Genomic DNA, 21,889 nt, shown 5'->3' with positions numbered 1-21,889 from the left:
TCTCTGCCATCTCCACCCAAATTTCCTCAGCAATTTAGAATACATTATATTCACCAAGGGTGACTTTTCTATTTGAATATCTCCAATTGAGCCATCGAGTCACAAAACACAGAAACAGGCCCTTTAGCCCATGATGTCTATGCCGACCATCAAATACCAATCTATACTAATCCCATTTACCAGCACTTGGACCGTAGCCAACTATGCCCTGGGTATTTCAGTGCTCATCCAGATGCTTCTTACCTATCTCCAACACCCTCTCAGTCAATATGTTGCATAATTTCACCACCTTCTGGGTGAAAAGATTTTTCCTCAATATCCTCTCCAAACCTCTCTTTCTCCTCATCTTAAACCTCTGGTGTTAGACACCTCTGCCATCTACCTTATCCAAGGGAAGCCTTCTGGCTGTTCGCACTAGTGGGATTTTCTTGTCCCACTGTGGTGAATGGAGATCTGGTTAAGCACCAAATTCTCAGTTCTTGCTTGCAATGGCAGCGGTGTGAGAATGGCCAGTAAGACTTGGCCCTATGCCTCTCATAGTTTGTACACCTCCATCCAAGACCCTATAAGCCTCCTCTGCTCCAGGGAAAACAAACCCAGCCTATCCAGTCTCTCCTTATACCTAAGACTTTCCATCCAAAGCAACATGCTGGTGAATCTGCTCTGCACACTCTCCAGTGCAATCACATCCTTTGAATAGTGTGGTGACTAGAACTACACACAATATTCCATCTGTGGCCAATGTTTTAAGTAACTCCTATTTTTATTTTATCCAATTTATCTACTAACTCCTCCTTCACTTTGACATTGGTAACATCTTCTTTAGAGGAAACAGATGTAAGTTACTCAATTAAAACCTCTGTCATCTGTTCTATCTCCACATAAAGGTCTCAGTTTTGGCCATCAATCAGTCCTACCCTTTAGAACAGTGTGCTTATGATAGGGCATCTGCATTCTTGTTATTAGGAGATACTTGAATATTCTCTTAGGAGATCCTTGCTTCTGTGACAGAACCATTTCCTCAGGATGACCAGGACTTCTAATTACTGTGTGAAGTTGTCTCAGGACAATCATGTGGCCCATTTTCCTACTCCTTCGGCCAGTTAAAACACAATCTCTCATATATAACTCATTTGCAGCTGGTGAATATTGGTCTAACATTGTGGGTCATTCAATGGGGTTCCTAAAATTGCTCTTTCTTCCTGCCAGAATTTTGTTTCTTATTGTCAGAACTTTTACTGAACAACTGAATAACTTGTCTTGCACTTCTGCTCCGTCTGATTGTGCTATTCTTCAGTCTTCATTGCGTTACTGTCAACCATGACATCAGTCACCATCTCTAGCATTATCTTTCCTTTTATTATTGTCCAGAGGGTGACTTCTTCTGAAAGTATTTTAGATACCTCCTTTGCTCAATTTTTCAGTGTATCACTTTCAGTCTCTTTTACAGCAAACTAATAGTAAAGTTCAGATGCTCCGACTTTTGCTTTTTAGTTTCATCTTTAGCTCACCCTTTCCACTAGAAGGATAGATCCTTTTTCTTCCATCTTCAATGTCTGCATGCATATATTTTCCAGCTCAGGTGGAACTCAGGCTCGAGTTGTCACACTCCCTGTGGCTTATTTTATGCCAATGTTCCTGAAGTCCGTCTACTTGGTACATGGTAAGATTTCCCTCCATAAATTACCACTAACGAATTTTCATAGGAGATACACAGTAATTGCAGTCAATGTCGCATTAATTTTTAAAAGGTCAACAGATTTTCCATAAATGAGTCCTTAGAGGGCATGGAGATTAAAGTTTGTGACAGGTTATTCTGGTCCTTAATTGTTCTGGGTACAATGAATTAGCAAAGGAAGCACACTGAGTTGTACAATTGAATCTCAGTTGTGAACCATTTTAGTTTAGTCACTTTTGGACTTGATGCACTATTTAGAAATATTTAATCATCCATTCAGAATTTTACAGAGAACATCAACCTGTGGACCTTTCTTCAGTTCCAGAGACTGTGCCAGCCTAGCCATGTGACCAACTGGGAGACACTGGTATCTCATGAGTAATTGTTTGTAACAAAGCAAACTGCAGGAATTGAACTTTCTCAAAGATGGTAATGTTTTCAGCAGTATATGTAACCCACGTGGCTATCCTATATGCAAGGTCTGGTCTAACTAAAGTTTGATGTGGAGATGCCAGCGTTGGATTGAGGTAAACTTAATAAGAAGTCTGACAACACCAGGTTTAATTCCAACCAAATTATCTGATAGTAGACTCACAAGCTTTTGGAGTTTGTCCCTTTGTCAGGTGAATGGAGAGTTCTGGCTTCAGACAGATGCTGAGATGTTCTGTCTGAGGCCAGAACTCTCCATTCACCTGATGAAGGGACAAACCCCAAAAGCTTGTGAGTTTACTATCAAATAAATTGGTTGGACTTAAACCTGGTGTTGTCAGACTCCTTACTGTGTCTAACTAATGTTTGGCACAGCATTTCTTTCACTGTAGTTAAAGAGTGATGGAAGTTTCATTTCACGAACCAAAGTACTTTGGAGGCCTTGGAAAATACTTGTTGACTTTGTACGTTCCGCTTTAAATTATTTTGGATGTGGATGCTTAAGTAATTGCATTCTTCATTAACTGCAAGATTGGAATCATGCATTGTGTAGTTGGCTATTGATGGGCATCAGGTATTGTAGGTTCACATGATGCTGCATTCCTTCACAATGAATTTTATTCCCCATATATTGATCCATTTGACAGTATTATTGAGATCTTCCAGGAGGCTTACCTCATCTGCTAATCCAGTAATGGTTCTATAGACTATGCAGTTATCTGCAAAGATCTTGATCTGGCTTGGTAATCTACCTTGGATTCATTCATAAAAGAGGAGACAAGTGTGAGCCCAGATTGGCAACTTGGGTATGCCATTTAAAAGTGTTTTCAGTTTGCGGCTTCCCCATTCACTGTGATTTTTGTTGCTGTTAGGCAAAAACTGTTGTTAACCATTGCATAGTATTTCCTCAATAATGATTTAATTTGTTCAGTAGCTTTGACTGTAGTACATGGTCAAAAGCATTAGAAAAATCAAAAATCTGTGGTGATGCAATTGTCAAAGTTATAGATCAGATTCTGGATGTTAAGGATAAGTTGTGATTTTGTTGATCTGCTTTTATGAAAAGCCTCCTATTTGTCAATAGGCTATTCTGCCCTTCAAGATGTCTCATTAGCTGACTATCAATAATGTGTTCAGCCAACACCTTTTCTTGTATTTATAAGATTAGGCATGTTTTTGTATGATTGCTCAAATACTAGGAGTGGGATTCTCCCCCAAATATTCTAAGTGTCAAATTTGCATAAAAACCAGAATAAATCCCACTGGTTTTTTGCAGCAGGATTTTCAAAATGTCTACGCACTGCGGTATGCACTTGCGTGAACATCATTAAAAATCAGTGGCAGGGCCTATTCCTGCTGGAGAAGCCAGCAGCATAGTGCTGAGCAGGCCACTGTGCATGTGCCAGTCTGTCAGCATCAAGATTGGTGCATGTGCAGTAGGTCTACACTGCCGATGTCCCAATCGCTGGCCAGCTCAATCACTGGCCAGCCTCGCAACCTGCATCACTGGACGTGTGACTCCCTCCCCACCCCTCAATTGCTGGCCTCCTGGACATGTCCTGACCAGCCCCAACTCCCGCCCCCTATCCACCAGTCCTGACCCCCTCATGAAGTCCCAAACCACTCCCTGGCAGGCCAATCCACCCACCCCAAAGTCCAGTCCTGATTGCTGGCCTCCCTCCCTCTGTCACCAAGCCCAAGTGCAGTGGCTGTGGGATGCCGCCACCTCGCTGACTGGCATCCCTTCAGCACTGCTCAATGCCTGATGGACAGTGCCAAGGTGCCCCCTTGGGAATTGCTACTTTGCCTCTTGGGTAGTGACAGAGGGGCAGACTGGCATTGCCAAGCTGGTAATGCTCAGGTGGCACCCCTCTTAACCCCAACCCCATGGGAGGCCTCCATTGTCTCACTTAACTCCAGAGGGCTTGGGCCACCAGCTCCCTGCAAATGGAAAGCTATTGTAAACACACTGGAGTGAAACACTCCTGGCTGGGGGGGGTAGACTTTAGTGGGTCCGGAGATTTCAGTCTTGGGCCTGATAATGATATTGAAATCCACATTTAAATAAATTATACAGCTCTGTACCAATTTCTGGTGCGGAGCTGACAGCACCAGAAATCCAGTGACTGGAGACTCACAGAGGCTGTGGCACTCAGCGGGGAGCCCGCAACCTGGCCTCTGCTTGAGTGTCCCGGCCCACTGTGCTGCTTTAAGAATTGCCCCCTGGAGGTTTAAACTCAGGTCCTCTGACTCCTTCCCTGAAGATGCTCTAGAACTGCAAGCTTAAAGATGCAGATTTTTCTTTGTAACTTATCCCCCACATGTATTCCATATCTTACCTTTATTTTTAATTTAACATGCCTCCAAAATTTAATGGGATTTTCTGACCTGGCAAATTCTACTCTGTATTTACGCTTTGCATATCAAATCTCCACGTTGACTACAATTTGGTACTGTTCAAATTTAATTCAGACTTTCTTTTTCTTTGAAGAATCGTCATTCCACCAAGAATCTTTAGCGTGGGCAGATAGTCTCCAAACCATGGAGTGCTCCCCTTTCCAGAACAGATTTTATGAGGAACCTGTGAATAATTTACACATTTTGTAAACAGCTTCCAGTTCTTGTCCAGTTGGTCTCAGGAGAGTGGTTGAGAGACTTAGTTATCCATTGAGGTTAGCTCTTAAATGTATCAACACAGATACCTTTCCACTGTGGCACTTTCTTTTGGGGGTAACTTCTCCCAGAATGTAGCCTGACAGATCTCATTAAAGCAGGATATGCAAAAGGAAGGAGATCCAATATATTTTCAGTTCCATTGGTGTGCTGACTAGTTGCATTAATAAGTGGTCATTTGTTATATTTATTACTTTAAATTAATTAAATTTATTCAGTGCATTTGTTGTACTTTGGGGACCATTTTGATTCTAATATTGGGGGCATTGAAATCCCCATTTAACATGATGGAAGGTGACAACATTAGAAAGGCTAGCATCTATGCCATTTCACGAATCTTGGGGCTGCTGGGTTTCTGATAGTAAGCTCCAACAAAAACATCTCCCCCTGGTGGGTTGTCCTGCACCATGCTAACTCATTGGCCCAGATTTTCACCACGATGGACAGCCTCTCTGTCATAGTGAAAGTGGCTGAAAACTGTAACCCTGCCTCCAAAGATGGGAATTCCCATTTCCAGGGTGGGAAAGGGGCTGGGGGACTTTTCACATATATGTATGTTATAGAGCAGCTGGGCCATTTAAGTCATCAGCTGCTTCCACTTAAGTGGGATTTTGGTAACTTTGGAATGTGAAATCCATGTGTGTATAGATTAGATTGGTAAGAGCAGGTTTGAATTTCATAGTACATTTGTATTGGCAGGGAACCCATTTGGAGAGGTAAGGTATTCCTTTGGATCTGGTCCCAGAACAATTTTGGGAGGGGTGAAGTACCATTCGTGAAGTTCAGGTGTCTTTTGGGATAGGTCTAGTGCCCTTTGTAATTGTTCAAGCAGGTAAAAATATGCAGACAACATTCAGAAGCTCATAACAGTAGCATCTAGCTCATTGAAACTTGCAACACACCTGTCAGAATCAATTGTCAAAACTGACAAAACCATCTGTTAAAGAGACCGGTCAAAAGTGACTAGTCCTCTTGACAAGAAGAACTGTTCAGCATGTCAAGAAGGCTTGCAAAAAGGAAATATCAAGAGGACCCGTCGAAAACACTTGTGTAAGGGAGCTGTCAAAAACACCCAGGACTTCCCTCACCCCAGATGCCATCGCTTTTGCGTGTGGGCCTGCTTGTAGTCCCAGCAGCCTGCACTACTAAGTTCTGGCACTGATTGGCTGTCAGCTCTTGAGAACAAGCCTGGACAGGGTTATTGCTGCAGTGTGGGCTTGTTGACCATTGGTCAATGTGGCATCGACTTTCCTTTTTGGGGGATGAGGGTATGAGAGATGTCCACCCCACACTGGTAAAATTCAACGCATATTTAAATGATATCTCCACCTCAATGGTGCTTTGTGAAATTCTGTTCCATTTCTCTCAACATTGCAAGATAAAAATCAATATTATAGGTGGAAAAAATATAGAGAAATGTTTAATGTAAATCTGCATGTGACTACATAGTCATTCATAGATCCTTCTACAAGAAGGGAGCATTGGGATTACTTTATTTTATGTACGCTCCAGTTTAAAGTATTAATTATAATAGTCTCAATTTTAATGTCAGGTACACACCATTTGCAGTCAGGCATGCATATCAGCAAACACTTGTATAACTCATATCCTTCACAGAAAAATGAAAAGCCCACAGTTTCTACCCACTGTTGTTTCCTATTTGTTATACATCAATATACACTTGTTCAGAATCCCTACCTTGCCAATGTTCTGTCAACCATAATTCTGTCAACTTATGCTTTAACCTTCTCTGGAAGAAATGCAATTCCAGCTCCATCCGCATGCTATACCTGGCAATGTTACATTTAGGGATTATTATGCTACCATCTGTCAAATGATGCCCTATTCTTGATCTCTAGCCTATGATTCTGAATGCTGGACACTTTTTCCTTCATAGCTTCTCAAGGTCAACAGGTGGATAACATTTGCACAGATCCCTCAAAAAACAAAAAAAAACAATTGGCAGTTCCAGGAATCTCTGATGAATGTAGCTCAAGTTACCTTTACATGCTCTCAGCTGTTTGTTGTGCAGTCACTGACCGGTAACTGATTTACCATTATTCAATAATGTGGCAACAGCCCACTGCCTACCCCCTTTCACCCCAGTAATTTTACCAGCAATGGGGTGGTGTTGGATGACATGGTTGCCCATTTATGAAATGAAACATGTAAGTGGTTAATTAAATGGTCATTTTGAGCCTCCTCCTGCCCCTGCAGTAAGGGAAGCTAGCAGCAAGTATCCAGACCATCAGGTGAAAGTGGAACAGTGGCTGGACTAGATTTTGGGTGGCCTCTTTTTTGGGCCTCTCTGTATATCAAGCCCCATCCTCCCAGTAGATATTCTCCCTGCCCCACATTTCATCTCCCCCTTACCCATCTTGTCAGGGCCTTGCTCTGATAAGATCTCAGAATTACCTTTGCCTGGGCTCCATAATTCTTCTTCTTCAAGGGATTGACTATAGTCCCAGCACTAACCATCATATCTGTTGGCACTGCTGGGATCAGAGTGTTACTGGTCATTTGATTAGCTGGCAACTTTCAGAAGCAGGTTCCTCTCTAATGGCCTCAAACCAATTAAAGGCCGGATGAGAGTTAGGTTCCGGGGCAAGTGAGCCATGCAAAGTTGGGCTCAACACCTGGCCTTTATAACTGGGGGTGGAGACACTGCCTATAGCATAAAATTCAGACACCTAGATAAAGAAAAAGATTTTCATTCTGTACAACATTCCCATGTGGAATCTAGAAAACATTTATTTTCACAAACCTGCAATCCAACTTCATGCGAAAGAGTCATGTGGACAGGAGGCATTAACTCTGTTCTCTCTCCATAGATGCTGCCAGACCAACTGAGTTTCTTTTGAACATTTTCTGCTTTTATAGTATGATGTCTTCACCCAGCATTGCAATTGATCAACAGAAGTATGAGGTTAATTATTACTTGGAGTTGGTTGTAACATAGACTCACTGTATGCCCTTTTACTCTGTAAGAATGTTTTAAAAACTCTGATTATTTAACATTGGTATAACATCACTATTAACTTTCCAAAAGAACATTCTTCGACTCAAGTCTTTTTGTACTACAATCAATTATAACAGCCACAGAACCATTTTGAATTCCCAAGAGTACTGACAGAATCCATGAGAAACATTCTGATTACGTTGAAGACTTAAACTATCAAAAATTGATTGTTTTGTGCAATAGGTACAAACATACAAAAACAAATTTACAAAATTATTTTCTATCTGTTATGTGTATACATTTATTATAATTAAGAAGTTCTCTTATTTAATAAAGTACTTAAGTCAGCTCTGACAAAGGGTCACCTGGACTCAAAATGTTGGCTCTATTCTCCCTCCACAGATGCTGTCAGACCTGCTGAGATATTCCACTATTTTCTGTTTTTGCACTTAATTCTTACCTTCTTTCTGTCATTTTTAATGGGAAGAATGTTGCTGCTTCCTTTGCTCACAATTTCATTATAACTAGGCATGCTGTTGGAGAACTGAATTCTTATATCAGGCATGCACATACATTCATTCTCTTTCTCTCACACTCTTTTTGACATTTAAATTCTTACCTCTCTCTGTCTCATACACACACTCATATTTTCATCTCTCACGCACATTCATGCTCTGACCTCTTTTTCTCACACAAATTCACATACACGCTCCCACTTCTCTCACACAAACACACACACATGCTCTCACTTCTCTCTTTCAGTCATACTCTCACTACTCCCTCTTATTCACATTCACACTGTTCCACTCACACACATACATGTCTCCCTCTCTTCCACACATACTCACATTCCCACCTCTCCCTCCCTCAAAGACACATAAATATTCACTTTACCACCTTTTCCTCTCTGTCACATACACTGACCTCTCTCTGTTGCTGCGTCCCCTCTATGGCTTTGTGGCAATTTCTTCTCCTGTTCTCTGAGGCTGCTTTCCTTCTTGCCCTCTGTTGTCATTGCAAATTTTGTTCTGCTGCCCACACTTCTGCCTGGTCACCTTCACTCCCATCCTTGCCTGGAACTTTGAATACTGGTTTTGCTGCTGTTTCCAACTAGTCCATTCCCAGTGCATTGGCTGTTGATAGGCTGACTTCACCTTCAAAGGAAGAAAGTGGAAGGGTAGGTTTTCTCAAAATTAAAACGGCCAAACTCACAGGAGGAGGTCCCGGGTGTTTCTGATGGGAACCCCAGGGTTCTGCAGAATCCAGTTTGGGTAAAGCTGAATCACAAGATTCCAAAGACATTACTCTTAATCCACAACATTGAAGCTGAATTAATGATTGGGATTTATTTAATAATAAACAAAGCGATATGAATCCACAATATCTTAAATCTAACTTCCTTAATGTTAACTCAGCTAAGACTTACGAAAGGAAGAACACTGAATAAGCTGGGAAGGGATGGAGCCAGCACAGAGCACTCACGTAGGCTTTTGAAGACACAGCACAATGAAAACAAAAGAACAACAAAAAGGGACACAAAAACACAAAAGCGACCCTTTCTACATCTTTATTTCATCATAGGCTAACTAATTTTTCTCTCACACTAATTTCCAATTTATAATAAAAAGCAAATTACGGCGGATGTTGGAATCTGAAACCAAAAGAGAAAATGCTGGAAAATCTCAGCAGGTCTGGCAGCATCTGTAAGGAGAGAAAAGAGCTGATGTTTTGAGTCCAGACCACTGTTTGTCAAAGGGTCGTCTGGATCGAAACGTCAGCTCTTTTCTCTCCTTACAGATGCTGTCAAACCTGCTGAGATTTTCCAGCATTTTCTCTTTCAATTTATAATGTTTGTTACTTATCCCTAGTCAACACAGCTTCAAAAATTCAAGCCTGGTTTAGCCTATGTGAGAAGGTAAGGTGGCACAGTGGTTAGCACTGCTGCCTTACAGTGCCAGAGACCCAGGTTCAATTCTGGCTTTGGTGACTGTGCATGTAGAATTTGCCCCTCCTTCCCTGGACCCTGTAAAGTACGGTCTTTTGGAGAGTTGGTGCAGACTCAATGGGCCAAATGGCCTCCTTCTTAACTGTAGGGATTCTACGAAATCATTTAGTGCATCTTCTCCTTGGCATGCTAACTTTGTCAGTTTGCAGTCTCCTCAGGGCAGACTGATGTATTGATTAGGGTTCTATTCAGACATGGAACAATATTTGCTCTAAAATGAACTTCTTCTGTTAAACATCTGGGTTTTGTTTGCAATCTGCACTATTGCTCCCAATGTCGCAAGTTGGTCAGTGATTCCTAGGGCGGAATTTTCCAATATTTTTCAAAGTGTTGGTCCCAGCGAGAAAACTGGAGATTTTGCTGCCCAGTGCCATCGGCAGGAAAAGCTACTGTACATTCAGCCTCTTTAACCAATTTTTTTTTCCCATGAATTTTACATCAGGCCCAAAGCAGCATTCCTCTGAGTTCATCCCAATATAACTTAATGGCTGCAGTCACTGGGGCTCCCCAGCACTTGTTCCAAATCCAATCAGGAAGATAGCTGCCAGAAAAGCTGCGCCACATTTCATCGAGGGAGTCCTCAACAAGCTTTGAGATGGGGGTTCAGAGGTGGGAAACCCTCTACCTATGATCAGGTATATGTCCTGCAAGTGATGTCACCAGCCCTGCCTAGGAGGCTGTGACCATGATAGTGACCACCAGCTTGCTCTATAAGAGGATGGAACTACATTACCGTAAGAAGATAGATGACTTTCTTTGTGCGGCCAGGGTAAGTCTGCCTCATCATATGTCCTGCATCACCCCCTAAACACCCCTCACACCTCCACGGAGATCTCACTCCCTCTTGGGGTCCCAGCACTTGCCATGCTGAACATTCCTCTCCATTACCCTCCAGTAACTCCCTCATCTCCTCACATCCTGACTCCCACTCAATCCCCATGGTACCATCTGACTCCTGCCAACACGCTCCCCGTGTCTCACTGTAGTTCAAACCCGTGTACAACAGTCATGTGCGGGCATATCCAGCCAGAGTGATGCCAGGGTAACCCCTTCAAGGAACGAGCCCTTGAGCTGGCCAGTGTCGAGCAAGACTGCGTCAGTGCAGAGGGTGAGGTGGGGGCAAGACACTGTGAGAACTCTCAACACACCCAGTAACAGTGCAAGCTTCATGTGAATGATTCTTCTCCTATCAGTGTTCCCTTTTCCTGCACTAATTCATTTCATTGCAGATCAATTAGCAGACCAGCCCAAATCATTCCCACATTCTCTGGAGATGAGAGACCTGATGTGGGTATGCCGGCGTTGGACTGGCGTAAACACAGTAAAAAGTCTGACAACACCAGGTTTTAGTCCAACCTATTTATTTATCAAATAAATAGGTTGGACTAAAACCTGGTGTTGTCAGACTTTTTGATGAGAGACCTGAGCAGCTCCGAGAGAGGTATCTCAGAGACCAACATCGAAGAAGCGTCACAGCTTTGTCTGCACTTTCCACCAGTGCAAATATTCACAGGACGTTGGGAATAAGCAGTAGGCAGGCTTTTGGGTCACTCACTGGTAGCACCTCACACTTAATGTTCCACAGCAAATGGAGACAGGGACGTCTGAGGGATTGAGCACAAAAAGGGATGCTGGAGCCCAAGACTCTGCTGAGCTCCTGGTCAATGATGTGCCCTGAGTCTGGTCATTATTCACCAAACTTACTGTCTCCTCCACTTTCACTTGAATTGCTCCCTGTTTTGTAAAAGACTGGGACATCACTTCCTCCCTCACTCAACAAATTCCCTGAGTTAAATACTCTGTTGAAGCAATACTGTATTGCATTGGTCTTCATGCTACTTGTCTGTTCACAGATCCTACTCTTACTTTGAATAGCATATTTAGAACCTGCTTATATTGCATATTTTTAGTTTACTATGTGCAGTTGTCTTCAGTATTGATAACATGGCTATTAGAATTATTAGAACCTTCCCACCTATAGCTATCTTTTTAACAATAACTTGCATTGATATACAGACCTATAGCGGATGCATTCTGCAGGAAAACTTTGTCAGTCTCTCTTGGATGAATTCAGCATATGTTCAGCATTGTTGTATCCAGGTTGCCTTGGATTCCATGGGTTATTATTTCAAATTGCTTGGAGAAAAAATCTTATTTGCTAACTGGTGCAATTGCAATTCTGTTTAACTACTAAAATAGTATTACTTTTCTTAATTCTTTCATGGTCCTTTGTGAAGGCAACAAATCACGCAGGAGCACCAGTTGTAACCACCTCTTGGCACTGTGATGTGCAACCTGTGGTCCAAGAGCCACATGTGACCCATCAGGGTTCTGAGTGTGGTCTACAAGACATTTTGTTGACTGTTGCCCATATGCAGGTTGCCACATTCTGCTGGTTTCTGTCTGCATCGATTTTTCCTATTGGTATGACTAAAGTGAAAAGCATGTAGAGCAAAAGCACATGAATGAGGTGTGTGCTGACTTCACATAACATTGACTGTCAGAGTTGCATTTGAATCCAACCCAATCAAAGCATAAACATTTTCTTTTTTTTCACAGTTTGAAGCTGATGACAGTTCTATTAATATATGGATGAATGATTAGGCATTTTATACAGCTCATTATGAAATACTTGGCACGCATGAAATATATTCAATCATATTCATAGGGTCATGTTTAGTGAACATGCTCAATTTCAATCTTGTGACCCACTGAAATGTAGGACGGTCACTCACATTGCCCACTCACCAGCCTAGGTTGCCCATCACTGCTTTGGCACTTTATTTAAATAGCCATTCATGTATTATTTTCAGTAGTGAATTTCTGTATGTTATTTAACTTATATTATGTTTAAATTGTGAATGTTCCAGTCTTGCTAATGAGACCAAGAGAGTGGCTAGATTTACTCATCATTATTACTTTAACAGTGGCATTAATATATTAATTTATTTGAAATAGTTTACCACTAGCATTAAAATAGTGGCAACTGGAAAATCTAGGCCAATGTCTCTCACACAGTAGTGGATCTCTCCTGACGTTGTTCATAATAAGTTGAACGATTCGCTGTTCACTATGTAGAAAACAATGTATTATTTTGTTGCCGCTGTAGACCTGTGTTTAAGGTGGTTAGACTCTTTCAGGCCAAAAATCTAGCTTCTACAAGTAAGCAAAGCTGGAAGTCATTCAACTTATTGTTTTATTATTATGGAACTTCGCAGATTGGAATGCATTTGTCAGTTGTGGGCTCCAGCTCAAAAACATGCAACATTTCAAACTGTTTTGTACCTGCAACACAGTGTGACATCTGTGAGTGTAGAGTGACTGTTCATAATATATTATTAGCATATCTCCTGTGGCATGGCTTATGTTGCGTAAGAATACTTTCTCTTTATAACAGGAGTAAGATGATGTAATACAAAATAATTATGTCAATATCATGTTTAGACTTTGATATGAAAGCCAGTTCATAATAATCTTGAGCATAAAGGTCAGAAACTGCAAGTTCCAACAAAACATGGATCTCCTGTAAATAAGCACTTCTATATTGATTGAGTTGAAGACTGCCCAGTGCGCTTGGACAGAGGAGAGACAGGGCTAAAACCCAGATCCAGTAACTGGCTGCGGGATGCCACAGCTAGCAAATGTCCTAGACGGGGGATAGAGAGAGGTCCCAAAAAAAATTCCCATATAAAGGATAAGGGCAGAGGACAGAAACAGGTCTAAGTTCAGTTAAAAGAGAGAAGATAGACTCCAAATAAGGGAAAGAATAAGTGAAATGGGCTCAGGGGAAGCCCTGGTAATTGAAGAGGACTGTTGCGGCAAAGGTATACCTTTGGAGCAAAAGCTTTCTGCTCAGTGTTGCTGACAACATGAATTTGTGCTTGTAATTTGGTGCAATTTGGTGTAATTGGAATCTAAGGGAATGAAATCTCAGAAGGTGCAATTGAAACCATGCAATTTGAGTTATTGTTGATGCCATCCAAGTTAAAGCAACATTCATAGAGAATTCTCAGGCGAAATCTTCAAAGGCAAAGATTGGAAACTCTTGTGAGAAAGATGGAGTTTCAGTGGGATTTGTTGATTTGCAGTGTTACTAATGTCTGGGTGGGTTACTGTGAAACCCATGGACTCTGTCTTGTTTGCATCTGCTATTTGTTGCATGCACAGTGTGGTGTGTTTTGCCATAGTTTGCATGTTAATTCATGTGTACCTCATTAATCCTGAATGTTAAAGTATAAGATAAATACTGTAAATTGTTTTACATTTCTGACTTTATAAAGTTTATTTTTGTTTGTTCCAACCTATGATATCTTCTGATTTTCTTTACTGAGCAAGTGTCCTAAATCTCAAACTTTGTCTACTGGAAACAAAATATTGTTGGGTCCAGAACTGGATTCTACCAACAGTTTAGGGTTTGGCTGAGGATCAAGGCATCTTCAAATGAGTGACTACAAACATTAGAAATCAGACAAGTTCTGGTTATTTGGATTCAATATCACATGAGATCTAACTTATTCTCATTAATATAAATATTAACATTACTGAATTCTTTTCTACATATTTCTCTAAATACTTCTTTAGTCAAGTATTTCCACATTTTCAATTAATATCAAAGTTGTAGTACTGTACAACAACCCACTGATGGCAGTACTAAGGTAATGTACATTCAGAAAACTTGGCAAATTATGCCCTGACAGCATTACAGGCAGTCAGTCCTCAACTTTCCGATGTTCAAGTTACATTGAATGGAGCACTTACAAAGTTTAGAAATTGACGCTCCATTTTGACTTTATAATGTTGGTTTTGACTTTATGATGTTAAGCCAGCATGTTCATACGTGTGCATTGACATTCTGTATCATTCAACTGTGTAAATGAACATTTTGAATCATCTTTATTAAGTTGGAAACAAGTGTCTTATTCTATTACTTTTTTGGCACAATCATCGAGATTTTAATAACTTTATACACTTATGTTGTATTTAATATTCATTCAGGTTCGCAGAAGAATAGGCAACTGACAGTAATCGATGGCTTATTTATATCTCCCACACTAACCAATGAACTTGTGCTAAGTCGTGCAGGCATCAACACTTACCTTTAGTGACTTGACAGAATAAGAGTTGAAAGCATTTAACACCACCAGATGGCCCATATATGATTTCAGGCCTTGGTTCAGGAGCCATTGCCCCATTTATGCCATTGTCCTATGGGAAAATTGGTTCCAAATTACATCGTTTTGACTTAGAATATGGTTTTCAGGAAACAGTTCTGTTGCTTGTAAAGGACCGACTATAAATGTGAAATATAACCATCATTTGAATAACTGTTGAATATAACCATTATATCAATAACAATATAAAGTAATGGGTACAAGCAATGAGCTGGCTTCATGCCTGTTGATTAAAATGGCTCTGCCCAACACTTAACTGACCCTGGGTATGGGTCATGTGCTCTTTTATGTCACTGTATGAGTGGTACTGTTCTCAGTCTCATACTAATCCTGTCTGTGCCAGACCCTTATACTATATTAATCACCATTACAGAGACATGGACTGAATTTTACAGGGGTTGGAGAGGGGAGTGTGGGTGCACTGTTTGTTCTCTTGATAGAAAAGTCAGTCACAAGCTGACCAAATTTTAAAAAGGCTATCTACAGTAATAATTTGCTACCTTTGAGTGCTGTCAGCCAATCTGGTTAACCAGCAGCTGAGTGAGTTCTAGCACAGCTGGGACTAATAACTACAAGCAGTCCTGACAAGAAAGACAACATAGATTCTGGATTAAAGTGAGTCAGGCCTTTTGGTTAGGGAGGGATCGGGGTCCCCAGTGAGAGGGGAAGCCAAGTGAGTCACACAGTATGGTAACATCTTGAGGGGCATCCCTAATAGGCAGAGGGCACCCCCCAAAGGAGATACCGCTCTTCCTTCCTGTCTTTTCATCTAAATGTAATGTAGCAGTCTGTCCTCCTATGTTCTGTCTTCCCCTGCCCATAGACAGGGCAGAAACAGCCTATGACTATTATGGGGTCAGCTTGGTTGGTGAATGGGAAGGCAGTGGACTAATTGCTGATCTTATTTTACATGCTCTCCCCCCTCCCCCCCCACCTGCAAATATTCCAGCTGTGGGAGCTATGAAACTCCCCCTCATGTGCTGCAAGGTGAATAATGTGGGGAAATAAATATTCACTGGTACCTTTGAAAAGATAGGCAGAATGGAAAAGGAGGAGGTGTAGCACTGACACTAAAGGATAACAATAGTAAAAACGGATCTTGTGTCTGAAGATCAGGAAGTAGGATCATTATTGGAGGAGATTAGGAAATACAAAGGTTAGACAAAGTTGGAGCAAGAAATAACCAAAGTTTATAATAAAAACAATGAGATATTTGTGAGCTCTTTATATACATTGGGGACAAATCAAATTGGGAAAGATAGTCTGGAGGATGAGCTTGTAGATGTTTTCTCAACAGTTTCCTGTAACAATACATTATGAAACCAATTTGGGACAGAACTATTTTAGATCTTGTATTTTGTTATGAGATAAGGTTAATTAGTAATTGCATAGTAAGTTAAATCCTTCTGGAAAAAAGGGGTTATGGCATAACTTAATTCTACATAATGTTTAGAGGACGATGTACTCAAGTCCAAAACAAGCTTAAATAAAGCCAATTACTTAGGTATGAAAAGAGACCTGGTTAAGTTGATTAAAAGTATGGAAGCAAATTAACAGTGGAAAACGTTTAAAGAAATTATTCAAAATGTTTATTGTGGAAAGGGATTTCTAATCAGTTAATAAATTTACAGGTAGAATGCAGTCTTTCAGAGGACAAGGAATTAGTAAAGAGTTAAATGATTATTGGGCAAGCTAACACAAATAGCTTACACATATGTGAATGCAGTAAGTGAATCAAAATAAGTAATTATAATTCTGAAACATATATGCTGATATTTTTAATGTATCTCAATGTAAACATGCGCTTTAGCCAAGCAATGATATTGAAAGGCATGGTGGTTGGAGTCAATAGTTTAAAGCCAAAAACTCTGGGAGCAGACTAGTTAGTAAGTCCAATTGGATATGATCTGGTGGCCATTACAGAGACGTGGCTGCAAGGTGACAGGGACTGGGAGCTGAATGTACAGGGGTATCAAGTGTTTAGGAAGGATAGGCAGGAGGAAAAAGTGGGGGGGGCGCAGCTCTGCTGATTAAGGACAGCATCAGGGTGATAGTAAGGGATGATATAGGAACCAAAGAGCAGAAAGTGGAATTGTTGTGGGTGGAGATTAGGAACAGCAAAGGGAGGAAGACGCTGGTGGGTATCGTTTATAGGCCCCCAAATAATGATCTGGAGGTGGGGCGGGCTGTTAACGCGCAAATAAATGCGGCATGCAGGAATGGGACGGCGATAATTATGGGGGATTTCAATCTACATATTGATTGGTCGACCCATGTTGGACGCGGTGGGCTTGAGGAGGAGTTCCTGGAATGCTGCCGGGATAGTTTCTTTGAACAGTGTGTGTTGGAGCTGACGAGGGAGCGAGCTATCTTGGATCTGGTGTTATGTAATGAGGCGGGTAGAATTAGGGATCTTGTGGTGAAGGATCCTCTTGGGAAGAGTGATCATTGTATGGTGGAGTTTCTGATGCAGATGGAAGAGGAGAAAGTGGGTTCCCGGACATGTGTCCTTTGTTTGAACAGAGGGGAGTACAGTAGGATGAGAGAGGAATTGGCGAATGTTGATTGGGGGAGCGCGTTGGAAGGTAGGTCTGCTGAGGAATAGTGGAAGATCTTTAAGGAGATCTTTCTTGGTGCTCAGCAGAAATTTATTCCGTTGGTTAAAAAGGATCTTAGGAGGAGAGATAATCAGCCGTGGATAACGAAGGAGGTAAAGGAAAGTGTTAAATTAAAAGCGGATGCGTTTAGAGTAGCTAAGAGTAGTGGGCGAGAAGAGGATTGGGAGAGTTTAAATGTCAACAAAGAATGACAAAGAAGTTGATAAAGAAGGGTAGGATAAACTATGAAGCTGGGCTAGCGCTTAATATAAAAAAGGATAGCAAGAATTTTTATAAATACATAAAAAGGAAGAGGCTGGCTAGGGTGAATGTTGGACCCTTAGAGGATGAGAGGGGGGACTTAGTGGTAGGGGATGGGGAAATGGCTGAGGTCTTGAATAACTTTTTTGTTTCGGTCTTCACGGAGGAAGACGTGAATAATTTGCCGGGTGTTAGCGATGGAAAGATGGTAGGAGTGGAGGGCCTGAATGACATTATTGTTACTACAGAGGCAGTGCTCGACAGACTGGAGGGACTGATTGTGGACAAGTCCCCAGGACCGGATGGAATGCATCCAAGGGTTCTGAAAGAAATGGCGGAGGTGATAGTGGATGCCTTGGTGATTATTTTCCAAACGTCACTGGATTCCGGGGAAGTGCCGGAAGATTGGAAAACGGCTAATGTTACGCCATTGTTTAAGGGTGGCAGGCAAAAGGCGGGGAATTATAGGCCGGTTAGTTTAACGTCTGTTGTAGGAAAAATGTTAGAATCTGTGATCAAGGAGAAAATAGCGAGGCATCTTGAGGAGAATTGTTTGGTAGAGCAGACGCAGCACGATTTTGTTAAGGGGAAGTCGTGTCTGACGAATTTATTGGAGTTCTATGAGGATGTGTCTAGAGTGGTGGATAGAGGAGAGCCGGTGGATGTGGTCTTTCTTGATTTTCAGAAGGCGTTTGATAAGGTGCCTCACAAGAGGTTATTACAGAAGGTCAGGGGGCATGGAGTTGGGGGTAGGGTGTTAGCGTGGATAGAGGATTGGCTGTCAAATAGGAGGCAGAGAGTGGGGGTCAATGGGTGCTATTCGGATTGGCGGTTGGTGACTAGTGGAGTGCCCCAGGGGTCGGTGCTGGGGCCTCAGCTATTTACCATTTATATAGGTGATCTGGAGGAGGAAACCGAGTGTATGGTGTCGAAATTTGCTGATGACACCAAGATTGGTGGAACAGCAAATTGTGCGGAGGGTGTGGAGAGTCTGCAGAAGGATCTAGATAGGCTGGGCGAATGGGCCAGGAACTGGTAAATGGAATTTAATGTTGGCAAATGTGAGGTTGTCCACTTTGGTAGGAATAATGGTAGGAAGGACTGTTACTTACTTGGCGAAAAACTGCAGCATGCGACGGTGCAGAGGGACCTCGAGGTCCTTGTGCATGAGTCGCAAAAACCCAGCCTGCAGGTGCAGCAGGTGGTCAGGAAGGCAAATGGGATGCTGGCCTTCATAGCGAGGGGGATTGAATATAAAAGTAGGGAGGTTTTGCTGCAGCTGTATAGGGCACTGGTGAGGCCACAGCTGGAGTACTGTGTGCAGTTTTGGTTGCCGCACTTACGCAAGGATATTTTGGCCTTGGAGGGAGTGCAGAGGAGGTTTACTAGGCTGATTCCGGAGTTGAGGGGGTTGAGCTATGAGGAGAGGCTGAATAAACTAGGCTTGTACTCGTTAGAGTTTAGAAGAATGAGGGGAGATCTCATTGAGACATATAAGCTGATGAATGGGATGGATAGGATAGAGGTGGAGAGGCTCTTCCCGCCCAGAAAGGACAGTAGGACTAGAGGGCACAGCCTCAAGATAAAGGGGGGGCGGTTGAGAACGGAGGTGAGGAGGAACTTCTTCACTCAAAGGGTGGTGAATCTCTGGAATTCTCTGCCCGTTGAAGTGGTGGAGGCTGCCTCGCTAAATGTTTTTAAGACGCGGGTTGATAGGTTTTTGATAGGCAAGGGGATTAAGGGTTATGGGGAGAGGGCGGGAATGTGGAACTGAGCCACGACAGATCAGCCATGATCTTATTGAATGGCGGGGCAGGCTCGAGGGGCTAGATGGCCTACTCCTGCTCCTATTTCTTATGTTCTTATGTTCTAAGAGGGTATTCATTATGCAACTTTAAGAATAGTTCTTTCATTGCCCAGACATAAAATAGATATGAACCTGGAGGCAGAAACACAGGTCTATTCAACTTCGCAGTGAGCTGGTGGTAACGTCTAATGTGTAGTGTCACCAGTACCAAGTGACAGAGTTAGTTAGTGCCAAGAGAAGGCGATGTCCAGAATCAGTTGGATGAATAAGATATCATCATGTGATTAAGTATCTTATGATTGGTTAAAGAATCTGACAAAAATTTGTATTGATATGTAACTGTCATTTAGAATTGATTAAGCTAGTGAAAGACGGAAGTATTGATTACAAAAAAGTATAATTGATCTATATTTGATTCTGTAATCTAGTTCTTTCGGAGGGGTCCTGTCGCTCTGTCTACAGAGCTACTTAACCTTTCGTCAGACTCTAGTTGGCTGTACCTTTGTATTGTATTGTATCTTATGTTTTATGTCTAATAAATTTGTTAAGTCTTTTATACAGAGATATTTGCCTTGAGAGTTTTGAACTGTTTTAGTATAAGACACAATTGGCCACCTCTTGAAATTTCTCCAGAACATTCACCAATATATTTTTAATTTAAAAACTAAAACTCAGGAAGAAAGATTCATCCATGGCTTACCAGGGATGTTAAAGGTAGCAAACGAAAAGACTTATAATGCTCTGGAGAATGGTAGTAAGCCTGAAGATTGGGAGAGATTTAGAAATCAAAAAAGGAATCATAAAGTTGAAAAGCTGATGAAAAAGACTAAAATAACAAAATGAAAATATGTTAGTCAGGTGTAATAGATTGAGCACAACTTGATGTGGCTTGAATTAACAAAGGCTTTATTGCCAACAATAAATAATTATATATACAAAAGGTCAGATTGAAGTAACAATGTGACTGAACAACTCTCCTCCCTGGCTCCAACTATGGGACCTCCTCAATCCAGGGTATGCATCTTCACTCCTGATTGACTCAGCTTCCCAATATGACAATCCATAGGCTCTGGCCTAATTATGCAGCCCTTGGGTAATGCCCTCTTAAAGAGCCATGCCACCACACCGGGATTATATAAAAACAGATTGTAAGAAATGTTATGATCATATAAAAAGAGTAGCTAAATCAAAAAGTGGTCCCTTAGCGACTGAGACAGGATAAATTATCATGGGGAATGAGGAAACGGTGAAGAAACTGAATAAATATTTTTCCTGTTTTCAGTGTGGAAGACACAAATTACATATCAGAAACAGAGACCAACCAAGAGGCTAATAAGACCGAGGAATTCAAAGTAATTAATATCAGCAGAGAAAAAGTAATAGAGAAATTTAGGAGACCAAAAGCTGCGCCCCTAGTATCTGATGGCATGCACTGCAAGATTTTAAAACAAATAGCTGCAGAGTTAGTGGATGCACTGGTACAATACTCCAAAATTCTCTAGATTCTAAAATAACTTCAGTGGATTGGAAGTTAGCAAAAGTAACACAGCCATTTAAGATGAAAATCTCAATGCACTTAGAAAATCATAGTTAGATCAGACAGCAATATTGTAGTTTTACAAAGGGAAATTGTTTTTGACAAATTTATTAAAGTCTTTTGAGGACGTTATGAGTAGGGTACATTAAGGGGAACCAGTAAATGTAGTATGCTTGGATTTCCAAAAGGCATTCAATAAGCTGCCACATGAAAAGTTAACAAATAAGTTGTCATGGAGTTGGGGCTGGTATATTAACATGGATGAAAGACTGATTAATTAACAGGGAACAAAAGGTAGGGATAAATGGAACATTTTCAAGTTGAAAGGCTACAATTAATGAAGTGCTAAAAGGACCAGCGTTAGCACCTCACCTTTTTACAATCTACATTTTGAACACTTAGACTGAGACGCTCCGCTCTTCGTGTTTTGTAGAGATTCATGCCTGGACATTGCCCAGGTACAGTCTTTGCATCCCCAGCACTGCCTGACCACTACCTGGGCACTGTCCTGGTACCCTCAGTGCTGCCTAAGCACAGCCTGGACACTACCCTGGCACCCCCAGCATTGCCCAGGCATTCGCTCAGGCACTACACTGGCAGTGTGAGGAACTGGGAGAGGGCCAGTGCTGTTTCCAAGGCTAACCGGCTTGGCTGCTATGACTGGGACAGCCTTTAAAAATGGCACCCCGGCTCCTCAAGTTTCTAAGTTGTTGGCCAGGCAGGTGAATCAGAAGCCACCCTCTAGTGAAATGTCATGGGATCTGTCCCTTGA

This window comes from Carcharhinus amblyrhynchos, chromosome 11 (assembly GCF_965287045.1).
Source record: "Carcharhinus amblyrhynchos chromosome 11, sCarAmb.v2.hapA, whole genome shotgun sequence".
NCBI classification, from domain to species: Eukaryota; Metazoa; Chordata; class Chondrichthyes; order Carcharhiniformes; family Carcharhinidae; genus Carcharhinus; species Carcharhinus amblyrhynchos.
This window is presented reverse-complemented; position numbering follows the sequence as displayed.